Genomic DNA, 14,562 nt, shown 5'->3' with positions numbered 1-14,562 from the left:
AGAGCAGCCCATGCGTGCACGCAGCTCTGCTTTCACTTGCACCACTTCAGGATGGTCCTGTCACGCTTTGAGTTTTGCCATTGCTGTATTTTCACCTTAGCTTTTAGCCTGTCCTGAGGAAATGAAGCTCTTGCACGTAGATGGGGCGTGCGGGTGGGGGAGCTCATGGTGAGAGGCTGTAAGCTCTGGTTGTGGGATGGAGGGGATATCAGTGGGAATGATCCCAAGACTCCCCAGGATGTGAGCAGCCTGCAGTCCTGGGACACAAAATCGTGGCATCGTTAAGGCTGGAGGAGATCCATCAAGTCCAAGCATCGACCCATCCACCTATTCCCACTCACAGAGCCATGAAGGTTAGAAAAGACCTGCAAGATCCCCAAGCCAACTCACCCCCACCACGGCCTCTAACCGTGTCCCCAGGTGTTACATCTCCATCTTCCTTGACCATCTCCAGGAACTCCACCACCTCCCTGGGCAACTTGTGCCAATGCCTGACCATTTGGAGAAGAATTCCTCACACCCAACCTGACATCCTGCTCTAGGGAACGAGGAGCATCTTGAATCCAGCATCAGGGCAGTGCTTGAGCAGGGCTGGCTGGTGGAGGGCCATGGCTGTTGCATCGCCTCCTACTACACATGGCCACCTCCTGCAGGTGACTCAGCTGCGCCAGGACAGCCGTCCAGGGCGGTGTGACTCACTCCTGCTTCTTGCCACCGGCTATAAAGGAATCACAAAGCGATGAGCTCATTGGAGACACCTACCTTGTAGGCTGCTGGATGTGGGTGGATGACTCTCACCAGTAGGCTTGGCAGCCCAGCAGAGCTCCTGCATCCCTACAGGATTAATGGCAAGAGGCTTCGAGGCTCTGAAATTGATCAGAATCACAGCGGTCCCGAGGATGGACAGAAGGACGTGGTGATGTAACACTCCTGTATCAGAAAATTAAGCGTGCCTGGGACCAGGCTGGGGTATGGAGGTTAAACTGCAAGTCTGGAGTTCATATTTACACCATTAAACCCTCTTCAGAGTAAAATACCCACAAGCAGAGCTCCTTGGGAGCAGTCCCTCACCCGTACCTGGAAATCATTCCATTATGCCACGGCCAAAGCCACACTGAAAGTTGTACAGGGGGTGGCGGGGGGGGATGTGCAGGTGCAAAAGATAAAAGATATTTAGAAATTAAGCTGAGGCTATCTGTGGTCTTCTGAAGTCAGGGGAGCCGGTGGCGGGAAGCTGGGTGCATCATTGTGAGATTTGGGATTCCTGGGCCGTGGCACTGTGAGCAGAAGGGGCTGTGAAGCCAGCATTGCTCTCTAGGATTAATCTGTTTGAGGTCAGACTGTCCAACACGTAACAAGAGGCGATGTGTCGGCAGCACCTTCCCCCTGTTGATAAACCCTGCAGCTCACATCAGCTCTCCTTGGATAAAGCCAATGGAGACACGGTTCAGCACGGTCCGCACGTTCCTCAGCCACCAGCTCTGGGCTCAGAACACGAGGATGCCTGTCAGAACCATTGCTGAGCATCATCAGTGGCACCAAGGTCACCAAAACAGAGCAGCGTTGTGACCCCAGTGGATGCTTCACCACCAAGGCTTGGCCGTGGCCGACAGTTGGGAGTGGGTGGACGCGTCTCAAGGCACCAACACACAGCATCCACCACCTGAGCACCAGCTGCATGATGCCTCACAAAGGGCCACGTTCCAGCAGCATTTGACGAAAGCAGAGTGTGGCTTTGGGGTTCTGCTTCAAATTCTGTGTGTTTTTCTTGAGCACCGTGCGTCGGATCTGGTTCCAATTCATCACAACCAAACAGCCCCAGATGGAGAGACCTCACGCTCCTCTTCCTACCTGCTTCCCTTTCCTGCAAAAGGAGCGTTTTGCTGCCCTCTCCTGACCACAAGGCGGGCTGGAAAGGCTCTGGGCTGCTTGGAAATACGCCTTCAGGTGGAGAGGGGAAAATCGTGTTATTTTGCCTTCGCTTCAATGCGTCTTTTGTAAGCATCCCCACAGTGCCCAGGCTGCCATCCTCAGCCTCCCTGGGATCAAACATCGCGGCTGGAACGTGGAGCAGCCCCTAAAGTTGCACTGGGGAGGAAAATCCAATTTTCCTGCATCTGAGGAAGCGTTGTGATAAAGCCGTTCCCGCGCCGCCTGCCCCCGCTGCGCTCTGAGGAGGAGGCTGAAGCATCGTATTGATTGGAGAAAAGGCCAGATAAAGGCTTTATCTGGGATGTCTCAGTCTGAGAAGAGAAATTGAAGCATGTTTCTGTCTGGACATCCCACTCTGGTCCTTGGGGGCTGCCTGGCTGCATCTTCCAGCAGCGCACGCCGTTATCAGCACTGCCTTGCTATCACGTTCTGTGGGTGACAACCTCCTCCAGCCGCTGCAGAACAAGAAAGAAATTGCTTATCAGCTCAGACCTGTCACATCACACCTCTGCTGTGGGGAAATTCCATCGCTTAGATGCTTCCAGGATGGGATGCAGCCGTGCCTCATCCCGAGGACATCCAGCCCTGTGCTGAGGGCCGCTTGGCAGATGTTGGAAGATTGCTCCAGAAGGTCTTTAGCAGAAACATGCCCACGTCAGCAACGGAATGAGAAAGTGCAGGGAGAGGTGGATAAAAGCAGAGGAAGGAGCCATGGGAAGAGCCACCCTGCTTGCACCATTGGAAGAGCCCTGCCATTGCTCTCCAATGCTGGGGATGGGCTGGGTGACCTCAGGCGTTAAACACAACGCCGTGCACAAAACCAGCCAGAGATTGTTTCAGAGTTTTTAATAACACAATAACTCGCTTTTGCCCTCTCCAGAAGGGCACCGTGTGCCTCTGTCAGAAGATAAAGGCTGCTTTGCTTCCCAGGTAATTTATCCTAATAGATAATCATCTTCGCCGTAGGTTGTCTGAGCCACATTTCCAGCTCCTCTCTCTCCATCTTCCAGCCGTTGCATCCCACTATGTTCTCACATATTAGAATAAAGAGCCTCTCGGCACCTCTTATTTTCTTCCTGTTCAGGTATTTACACACTGCAATCAAAGTTACTGCACAACCCTCAAGCTTTACCTCTCCACATCCAGCATTTTCTCAGCCCTCAAAATCATCCCGGCTCCATCCTGCACCTTCCTATTTTTCTGCCTCCATCAGCAAATACGCTCCCTGTGATTCGTGACCCACAGCTGGGACCCCCGGCCCACGCAGCTGCGCCCCACAGCTGCCACCACGACCTCACAGATGGGAAATGTGGGGGAAAGGAAGGCTCCCACCTCAATGTCCCACCTCGATGTCCACCTCTACCCCAATTCTGTGTTCAGTCAGCTTTACCTTAAAGCTGATTTGCCCTTAAACCACTGCCAAGTCCAGCACTTGAGTGTTCTCCAGGCCCGAGGATGTTTCTGTGGTTTAACCCCATCCAAGGAGCTCATCCACAGCAGATGCTGTTGAATATTAGACTCGAGAAAAGAAGATCCCTCTATTAGCCCTGGGGTGCTTCACACCCCCTCCAACATAGCATTGCTGCAGGTCTGCACCCATGGAAGACGCTGAGGCGGTGGGTGAGGAAGCTGCACCCCTCTTCCTCCAGAGCTTTTACAACGTTCAACTTCCGATATCTTTCAGCAGCACCAGAAAAGATGATTTTTCACACGTCAAGATGCCAGGAAACTCCATCACACCGCTAATGGGCCGGGATGTAGCTAGTTGGCATCTGCTATCAGGACAGAATTACATTTCATTCCAAGTCCCAAATAGAAATAAATTATTGAGCTCTCCTATCTGTTTTACGGCGTTATTTAGACTCGTGGAAGGAAATCGGGCTGGATTTTGCAGGATGCTGATAAAGCCCTGCAGAGCTGGGTCACCCGCGGCCGTTCAGCTTCCCTTATCTCCATGCAGGACGTCCCACAGCCATCAGATGTGACCCCATAGGCACGCAGCCCCATGGACGACGAGCCCTCCTCACCATCTCAGCATCGTTTCACAGCTGAGAGTCCGGCAGCAAACAGATTTCCTTCCTCCAGACGTATATATTTCTCAGGATAATTGCCCATATATCTTCAAACCATTTCTTTCCCATTCCTATCAGACCCGCTGCCGGCTTTCAGCCTTCCCTAACTTTATTACATTTTGAATTTGTTCCTCTTTTTACCCTTTATTTTGCTGCAGTGATTTACATTTCTGCTGGCTGACACTGAAGCAGAGCGGGACCTTAACCGTGGAATAACGTTGCTCCTTTTCCTTTTTTGGGCTGTGCAGAGGAACACTTTACTTAACTTTAGCACATTAATATTTTCTGCTTGCAGCAGCACAGTCAGCTTGTCTGATTTCCAGGAAAAAGGCTCAAGCTTGAAGAAACAGGATCGAACTTCTTAGCAAATGTCTGTAAATTGCCATCGCTTCATTGTGCTGCAATGCTGGGAGCACTTCAGGTCAGAAAGAGATTTTTTTTTTTCTCACACAAGAAACCCTTAGGAAAACAAAGGGGAAAAAATAAAAAAAAAGAAGGAGAAAATAAAGGAAAAAAAAAACCAAAGAAAAAAAACTCGAGTCTTTTCTGAGAGAGACAATGGAGGAAGAGACGCTTTCATTGAAAAACAAAATAATAATAACTTCAGAAAACTTTTTTTTTTGTCCTGGTTTTATCTCAGATCTCTGACAAACGGCTGCGTTTGTGCACAGCCCCTGATGAGGTTTTCCTCTCTGGCACTCTGCAATCTATTTGTTTTCCAGAGTTTCCAGTTGACGCGTTGGCCATCCCACGCTCAACTCAGCCCCAACCACCCCCGAGTCGCCCTGCACCCCACGAAGCCCAAATCGGCCCCACGTGTGTTGGGTGTTGGCCAACGGGGGGCACCTCCCCGACCGACATCTGGAAGCAGAACGGCCCCAAAAGCTCACAGCTGCGCTGAGGAGCTCCGCTCCACTCATGGGTTGAGTGAATTCTCCATCGCCGTTGCCGGCCATCGCTCACAAAGCGCCCAGATTCCATTTCAGACGGCTGAGTGCATCGCAAATGGCTCTGAAGGAGGTCCTGCAGCCCGTGCTGCTGTCAGCATTTATCCTCTTAATCCGCTCTGGCCGACGGCATCTCTCTCCAGAAGATGGAAAGGTTGAAGCTGTGCTGGGATTTGAGAGGATTGCCTCCATTTCCCAGGGGATGCAGATCTTGGACGTGGGTCCCACCTGGAATCCCCGAGCAGGAAATGTCCAGCAGCAGCAGCAGCCATGGGAGCAAGGCAAAAGCAAGGCAGCCTTCTGCAGAGCAAGGTGTGATTGAACATCGGTCTCCCTATGGAGATACGTCCTCTGGTTTCTCTCCCTCCTAAGGCTGTTTCTCTCTCTGTCCACCAAACCTGTCGTGTAATCTTATGCCCTCTTTTTCCTCCTGCGTTTCCACCCTTCCAGTAACACCTTGTTTCCCAGGCTCGCGGTTTTACTCTCCTTTGGGTACTTCTGGAATTGAAATGCCATCAACCAACTCCAAGCCAATAGCTGAGCTGGATGAGAACCCATTTCCCCATGGAGACGCTGATTGAGGATTCCTGCAGGTTCAGATGTTGTGGTTTTAGCCACTACGGCAACGTTTTCCTTACAAATGTACATCCTAAAAATCCCTGCCCGAGTTCCAGGTGCCACATGCTGCCCATCCTGGGCTTTGGGGCCGCGCTGTGATCTCGTGTGCAGTGTCACAGTGTGGGATTTTGGAGGCCTGCGCCCTGATAAAGCCACAGATCTGGAACTGTAGCGATGCTTTCCCTCTCTCCTTGGTAGCCTTGAGATTCAGACCATCCTTTGAGGCAGAAATCGTGAAAGTTCACATTGCATCGCAGGCTTGACCAGGGGGAAGTGCTCAAAATGGGGCTTTTTGTCATTGGGCTCACGTGGGAAGGCTGAAGAAAATCATCCCACAGTTATTTTCCAGGAGCTCTAGGGCAGAAAAGTGGGTTTTGTTTTCTTATGCAAAGTTACCCCCGTGCCACGGTCGGACTGCTCCCATACCTTTGTGTGCCAGTCACTTCTCTACAGATTTATGGCTTGATATCCAAAGAAACCTCCATTTTGCACAGCAGAAACACAAAGCAGGACAGTGGATCTGCCCCAACACGGTGCTGCCCCAACGCGCTGCACCCACACGCACAGCTCCTTTGTTGCTGATCAGCTCACATTTCAGCTTGTAAAACCCGACAGCTGCTTTTCCATGGCTACAGCTTGTGCTGCAGAAGGTGCTCGTGCCCATGCCTTGTGATGATGCTGGGTATTAATTGACTAATTTCTCTTTGGGTCATCAGAGAGCCTTGGTAGGGTTCATTTGCGCGAGGACAGATGTCTGCAGCAGCAGCCTGCAATCACCAGGAGCAGCTGATCCCTCTCCAGACATCTGAAATGCATCCATAGGATGCTCGTGTGCATCAACAGACAGCAAAGAGCAACGGGGAACAGATCAGGAACAGGCACCCAGGTTGCACAAACCCAGGGTGGAATTTTTCCCCTGTGATGTTTCAGAAGTGCTCGGATGCTACACCTTTGGCTGTGCCACTTGGCATCACCTCCTGGGAGGCCAACATAGGGCTTTAAATGCCATTGTCTTCACAATCCAACCCTAAAAAAGTATGGGAAAGGGAGGCGTTAAGCTGCGGTGGAGCCCAGCATTGACATTCCTGAGGCTGATGTCACCTCCAAGACATGGAGAACATCAACCCATCCTGAGAGAGCCCATCAAACGCAGTGCTGTTAATCCTTTGGAAGCACTGTGTGTGTTCAGAGCAGCTTGCAGGACCCCAGAGCAGGCGGTGAGCCCAGAGTTGCTCATTCTATAGATGGGTCTGAGATTGGGTTACGTCAACATACAAAGCCAGGGAGGAGCCCACAAGCCCAGATCATCCCTGCACTTAATTGCACAGCCCAACCAAACCCCAACCAAAAGCCCACACACTTCAGCCTTCCCATGTGAGCCCAATGACAAAAAGCCCCATTTTGACCCATTTCCCCCTGGTCAAGCCTGCAATGCAATGTGAACCCTGTATTCAGCACTGGTGAGGCCGCACCTCGAGTGCTGTGTCCAGTTTTGGGCCCCTCACTGCAAGAAAGACATTGAGGCCCTGGAACGTGTTCAAAGGAGGGCAACAAAGCTGTGAGGGGTCTGGAACACAGGGCTGGTGAGGAGAGGCTGAAGGAGCTGGGAATGTTCAGCCTGGAGAAGAGGAGGCTCAGGGGAGACCTCATTGCTCTCTATAACTTCCTGAAGGGAGGCTGCAGTGAGCTGGGGGTCGGCCTCTGCTCTCGTGTCATCAGTGATGGGAGCAGAGGGAACGGCTTCAAGCTACGGCAGGGGAGATTCAGGCTGGACATGAGGAAGTGTTACTGTTCAGAAAGGGTGGTCAGGCACTGGAACAGATGCCCAGGGAGGTGGTGGAGTCACCGAGCCTGGGGGTGTTCAAGGAAAGACTGGATGTTGTGTTGAGGGACGTGGTTTAGTAGGAGCTATTGGGAATAGGTGAACGGTTGGACTGGGTGATCTTTTAGGTCTTTTCCAACCTTGGTGATTCTATGATTCTATGATTCTATGAACTTTCACACATTTCCCCCACTGCTGATGACACGGCTACAGCTCTGAGCTACGGCGTCCTCCTCTGCAGCCACCTGCCTCTCCTGCAATGGATTGTAATTATTCGAAGCGCCCCCCGGTTTGCCCTTTATTATGGGGTCCATCAATCCCTCTGGTGCTGATTTGACACGCTGCGCTCAGCTCAGGCCATTCTCACCCTCCGCTCGCTGGCTTTTTGCCACCGCTGATGGAACCTGCAGAACAGAAGGAGGATTTTCATCCTGTGCCTTCCCTTGGTACGTTTTGCACCTGACTGATGCCATGCCTGGGTCTTTATTACTACAAAACACCTCCTTTAACGAGGTTACCGCTCCTCTCTGGAGCAGCACAGGATTTGTTTGGAGCTTTGTATTTTTTTCCTCGCCGCTAAGAGCAAACTCCCATCAGGACACTCCATGCCCATCATTTATAATAAAGTTCTGCAGTCCCCTGCCAGGCTGCACGGCTCTGCATCACCTGCTGACAGCAGCCCTTTGCCTGGCTAAGAGATTGATTCCTCGGGAGCCAGAGCAGCAATCAACCATCGCAGGACCTGCTCCTACGGCATGTGGGCAGCTTTCTCTGCTTTGTTCCTCCGGGTTGATTTCATAGGAATTCACAGATTCCACACTGATTTACAGCATTGCAGCGGTGCCTCTGTACCAGCGTGGATTAAGCACACGGGGATTAGAGTGGAAGGGATGAGACAGAAAGCACTATTTCTGTCAGGGTTGTGCTCAGTGATGCGTTGACAGCCCGGCATCAAGCTGCTCTACGTCTCATCTGAGGATTGTGTGCACTAGAAGAGTTAATTTATGTGGCTTATTATTTTTAATAAGGCAGGAACCTGTTGGATGCGTGCGCTCTGCGCACAGTAGAGCCTGACGTGAGCCCTCTTTCCTCCTCTTGCTCCCATCTCCCAGGGCAGGACAGGCTTTTGCCATGCAGCTCACAGATGGCACTCGGTATCTCATTCTGCCTTAGTGCTTCCCCTCACAGCTGCTCCCTCATTTCCTGAGCAAAGACCTTCTACACGGCAGCAGGACATTATTTCGTCTTAATGCCATCATTAAGGGCTTGGCAAAGGTTCTCAGTCATGCGCCACCAAAGAAAAATGGGATGTTGGAGGGGGGAGGTTGGGAGCCTTGCTGGAGGACGCTCTGATATTTCCAGTGAAGAAGAGGAACCCGCTGCAGGGATCGTGAGGTTTACCCACATCCGTGATGGTGGAGAAGGAGGCGCTGAACTCTGCCTTGAACAGCCAAGCTCTGCTGCTTCCGGATGCAAAGCCCAGCTCTGCGTGCAACAGAAATGACAACAAACATCAAGGGTCAATAAAACCAAAAGGCACCAGAAGGGGATGACAAAGATGCTGGGAGAGCTGCACGCATCCCACCCCAACGGGCAGCTCCAGCTTCTGCACTGACTCAACACCCAGCCGTGAGATGCCATGAAAAACAGCAGGTTATTGAAACTGGGACCAAACACAGCAAAATGGGGGAACCCTGTGGTCAGCCACCAGCAGCTGTGCCAATGCTGGAGAGCCAGAGCCCAGAAGAACATCTCCATCTCCCCAACGGAGGTGACAGGAAAGGCCATGTTTGTCCCTACGGCTCATGGAGAGCCCCCAGATGTGCTGTCTGCTTTTTTAGTTATTTTATTTTGGAAGTCATTGTCTTTAATCAAGACTGCAGCCCCCCTGCAGCTCGTGATTTCACCTCGGATGTTTGCAGATGGTTGATAGCTCTTGGCTCTCCCCTCTGAGCGCTAACACAGCTGGTTCATTTCGTAAGGTCCATTCAAACATTGGTTTTTTGAAGGGTGGGAGAAAAGGGCCTCTAAGAAGGAAGGAAAGGAGAGCAGAAAAGGACTGGAAGGGAATTTAGATGAGGAAGAAGGTGAAGAAAGGGAGACAGGGAGATGGGTATGAGACCCAAGAAAGCCCAGGTATGCAATGATTGCAGCGATTAGCAAAGAAGGAGCTGCAGGGCCGAATCCATTCATGACAGACAGTCCTGGAGAAAAGGTGTAAAAACATTTGGTGCATTTGATCTCACATACTGGAAGGCATAGCAGTGTCTGATCGCTTCCTCAAAAGAAATTGGGGTGGAAGCATCAAAGGAAGGTGCTTGAGCCACAGGACAACGCTCACAAATGCGGGCCTCATACAAAGCAGTCAGGGCTCATTGACGCTGGAAATTGAATTTACTTTCCTGGTATGATGCTCCAAAGTGTCTTCTCACAGGCAGTGGGCACAGGGGACAAGGATAATGTGAAGGTAAAGGCAGACGGGTTCACGAAATGAGTTGTTTGACGTGGAGCCTGCAACAGCCAATGACTCAACGCAGTGGGTGGGAGGTGGGGATCCACAGCGGAGCATCCACAGCTGACATCCATGGCTCCGTGGCTCCCAAAGAGGCACAAATCTCATACAAGGCAGCGTGGAGACGCTTGGAGGGCAGATAGATCATGGAGAGGAATGCAAAGTCCCCATCTAACGCTCCAGAGGGGGTTTGTATTTTCAGCATTGGGACACTGAAGAGTTGCACCCATGCCCTAAGGGATGAACCACAGCGTTGCCCACATCTTGCAGGCAGCCCCTGCTGCACCACTCCTGCTCTGTGGTTCTCCTGATGCCTTCACCACTCTTTGTTTCTGTTTCTGTCTCCGCTTTCGCGTGCGAATGTTTGAGCTTGTTTATGCGTTTCAGCTGAAAAAACTCCAAAAGCTCCAGCAAAATGCTAATAGGAAGCATTAGCTGCAGCTAATTGAACTGCTTCTGTGATCCTCCATAATTATCTCCCGGTACGGCACCCCGCAAACGGCTCTCTAAGAAAGGCAGGACGGGTGCCAGCAATAATCAGATACCAGATCCGCGAGAAGCATTTTGTTTTCTTATCCAAATGAAGATTTTGGGGGGGGGGGGGGAGGGGCGGGGGGGGGATTGATTACCTCGCTAAATATTTGCTGCTGGGAGCAAACCGAGCCAGTTCTGGTGGGAAGCGCGAAGGGAACGCCGGGTGCTCAATTATTTACAGACTTGCTTGGCTAGCTGAGCGTGCGCCAGGAATGCAAAGAGAGCCGTCAAAGGGAATCTCGTCGGAGATTTTTCATTGGGAGTAAAAAGCAAGCAATGACAAGGGGGAACGTTCTGCGGAGTCAGAACGTTGGAGCTCGCACGGTGATAAATTGAGCTGTCACTGAGGCTTGATTATCACATCCGCAGCACGCCGTCCCCCAGTTGCTCCCCAAACTCGGGGAGTTTGTAGACATGCAGCGTCTGTGGGGTTGGCACTGATCTTTGAGGTCGGCAGATGTGACTGCTTGAGATCACCTTTAGAAATCATTGTTAATTCATTGTTAATTCATTGTTAATTCGGGCACTGGCGTTGTCCGAACCCAACCAGTGGGTCTTGAACAGAATCATAGCGTGGCGTCGGTTGGAAGGGACCTCAAAGACCTTCATCCGTTGCTGAGCAGCCCTGCTTGCCTTGTCCAAACCTTCCATCAGTCTCTGTAACTCACAGAGATGGAGGCAGCTCATAACAATTAAAGGCCAGATTGATCAGCTGTAGACGATGACAATTATCACAACGCTTAATGAGCTCAGTCCAGGAGAACTGCCATAGAAGCCACACAATTGCCTTGCAGGACAACCAGAATTCATGTGTGGGCTTTTTTTTTCTTCTTTTTTTTCCAAATGGGAGAAGTTGGCAGCAGTGGCTCTTAATAAGCAGTGAAGGATGGGCTGCTGTTTGGGAAGCTCAAATATCAATGAGAAGCTCTACAGCCGAGCAGCACTGGCGGTGTGATTGGGTTTTATACAGAGATATATATCAAAAAGAAAAGGAATCCTCGCAGTGGCTCTGCGTTTCTCATTGGCTGCAGGTGCTTAAACTGTCAGTAAAGATCCGGAAAATCTTAGGGGGCTGAAAACATCTCTTTAGGAGGAAGCAAGGTAATGAAATCCTACATCCCCTCTAAAGCAGGAGCCACGCAAAGCCGGGGCTGCGGTTTAGGAGGGCTGTGGGGGGAGATCTGATGGCTCTATTTGTTCTGTTGTAACATTCACTGGGCCAGAGGCCAAAAAGCCATCAGCTAATATCCAGCACCTCGGTATGACGGCCATACGACTGCAAGTTCAGCTCCGTGAGACGGCGCTCGCCTGCCTGACAGAGGCAGCTCTGATGACACCTGGTGCAAACTTCTTTCAGGCCTTATTGACACCATCAGCCCCCAAAGGGACCTCTGCATACACACGGATCTTTCCCAGTGATGAGCTTTTGCTGTGAGCAGATGGAGAGGAGAGCAGGATGGGGCCAGCGGTGCAGCAGCAACACCTGGGGCAATCGCAGAGCCATTCAGGTTGGAGAAGAGCAGCACGGACCATCAGTTCCAGCCATCAGCCCATCGCCACCGTGGCCAAGGAAGCTCTCCTGGCTGCAGGAGCTCACTGCTTCCTCCTGATCCACGGCTCCTTCTCTGCTAAGCCAGCAGGGACAGCAGCATCTCAGGATGTTTTGGGGATGAAATCAAATCACATCTGTGTAGCACCACGCACTGGTAGCTGGGGATCCTCTGAATAAAAATGGGAAATTTAGAAAAACCTTAAAAAAAAGGGGGAAAAAAAAGGCACCAAGAGCCCTAAAGCCTCAGCAGGGTCCCCACACCACGTCCCCACGGGCTCAGGATTCCCCATTTCTGCTCAGCCATGGCAATGAGTCCCTGCCTGAACTGCAAGAAGAAGGGTCTTGCTGCAGGAAATCTCTGCAGTGACGGACTCCAGCCCCGTTCTGCTTTGCTGAACTGTGCTTGCCTTGTCCTCACCCCCCTCTCCTGCCCCTCCTGAGCTCCCCGCTCTGCTGCTCTGCTACTGGGGACAAATACAGAACAACAGTGGCACCAAGTGGGAATCTGTAGGAACACAGCAGCTGAAGCACAGAGCGCACGGCGTTGGGAAGGAGCCTTTAGAATTCTGGAAGTGCTCTCCTTCGGGTCTTCGTGACTTCAGTATTTAGAGCCTAAAATCAGCATTCCTCCAAAGCCATTTCCCTCATCAAATAGCAGGTTTTCCCCTCTTTTCCTGCTCCCAGCCTGCACAAGAAAGACCACATCCACTTCATTCCCCCCAGATAAATACCCAGGGCTGGAATTTAAAGGTCTTCAGATTCCACCCTGCAGCAACGAGCTTCATGTGTGGAGATTCATGTCAGAGGTAAAGCCCACATAAAGTTTGCAGTCCCCTTCTTCCTCCAGTCGTTTCCTAGACGGAGGTCTGCCCTTCTGTAGCACCGTCATGCAGCCTGCCTTGCTCTGAGGAATCATTTGGCCCAATCCTACGCAAAGCAGATGCTATTTTTTTTTTGTGGTTTTTAGCCAGGCAAACTGAACCAGCAAAATTCTATTCGGGAAAGCACTGCTGCAGCACAGGGGGATTGGTCCAGTTCCGAAGAGCTTCTTCCATCCAACCTCCCCTCCATGCTCCTATGGAGTTCTACCAGTAGAGTTCTACCTGTAGAGTTCAGCCCTACTCACGAGCTTTCCTACAGCAGCATCAAGTTGGTGTAAGAGATAATGTGAGATAAGACCTCGGTGTGCAAAGGAGGGAAGGGATCCGTCCTCTCCAATGCCCTCCAGTCTCTGTGCTCTCCATGAGTCTTATGAGCAGTTAGCCTAGTTTTGTTTGGCTAATTAATGGAAAAGTGAAATCCTAACAGATTAAAGCTAACAACTGTGGCACGCTGTTAGAATTAAGTGTAAAATCAATGATTGTCGTCTTATAATTACAACTTGTTTGATTTTTAATGGTTTTAATGCATTCTGGTGTCCTGACATGAATCTTGTGCCTTTCCAGATTAAAAGCCCTTCTGTGACAGGCTGTAACCTTGCAGGCTGTAATTCAGATCCACCTCCTACAGCAGTGCCTCCCTGTCAGGTGCATGAGAGGAGAGCCAAAGGAACGTGGCAAGAAGCAAAGCCACTGCAGGCAAGGACAGAGGATGGGTGGGATGAGCAGACTGCAAACAGGTGAGGGGAAAATAGAGCTGAACACCTTTACAAACCCACGCAGGTTGATACAACTGATCAGCATTGGGAGATAAAATAGTTAATATGCATGAGGGAGGTGTGACACAGATTGGTTGTGGCTGTGAACCCTGCTCAGCCTCCGGAAACATTGGCTTCACCCAAACTTCCCTCTTTGCTTCAGGAACTGGTGACACTTGAATCACCCCGGTGTCCCCATTGGGTGGTGGTGGCAGTGCCCTGCTGGGGGCTGTGACAGAGAACAGGACGGACTCCTCAGCAGGGTCTGTGTGATAGGACAAGTGGGAATGGTTTCGGGGAGGAAAATTTAGACTGGAAGGATGGAAAAAGTTGACTGCAGTCGTGGCAGTGAGGCACTGGCACAGGTTCCCCAGGTCGGTGACGGTGCCCCATCCCTGGAGACGCCCAACGTTGGGCTGGATGGGGCTCTGAGCACCCGATGGAGCTCTGGGTTTCCCTGTTCTTTGCAGGGAGGTTGGGCCCTTTAAGGGTCCCTTCCAACTCAAAAGATTCTGTGATTCAACAGTGGCATCCCGTTGGGTGGCAGCAGCACCCCTTTGGGTGACATCCGTCGGGTGGCAGCCCACGATTTCCCATGGGACGGAGTCGATCTGGACGTGCTGATGGAGATGCCCATGAGGTCGGACAGCCCTTCGATGCTCTTTGCTTGCTCTGCGTGACCCAAACCACATCTCTCACCCTCCCCAACCTCTGATGTAAGCGTGGAGGAGCAGATCCGGAACAGCCACGTATTTCTGGTTACTTCTAACAACTTTTTCTTTCCTTTTCCTATAGGGCCCGTTAGTGTTCCTTCAGAAAGAAAGGAGCACGAGGCCAGAAGCATGAATTAAAGCAAGAAGTGGGGTCGCAGTTGTAGGATCGCGGTGTCCCCCGAGCCCACACGGCTCTTTGAGCCGCATCCCCGCTGCCCCCTCCC

Source organism: Centrocercus urophasianus, unplaced genomic scaffold (genome assembly GCF_019232065.1).
Source record: "Centrocercus urophasianus isolate 14NV4802_14NV808 unplaced genomic scaffold, USGS_Curo_1.0 seq_732, whole genome shotgun sequence".
Classification (NCBI taxonomy): domain Eukaryota; kingdom Metazoa; phylum Chordata; class Aves; order Galliformes; family Phasianidae; genus Centrocercus; species Centrocercus urophasianus.
This window is presented reverse-complemented; position numbering follows the sequence as displayed.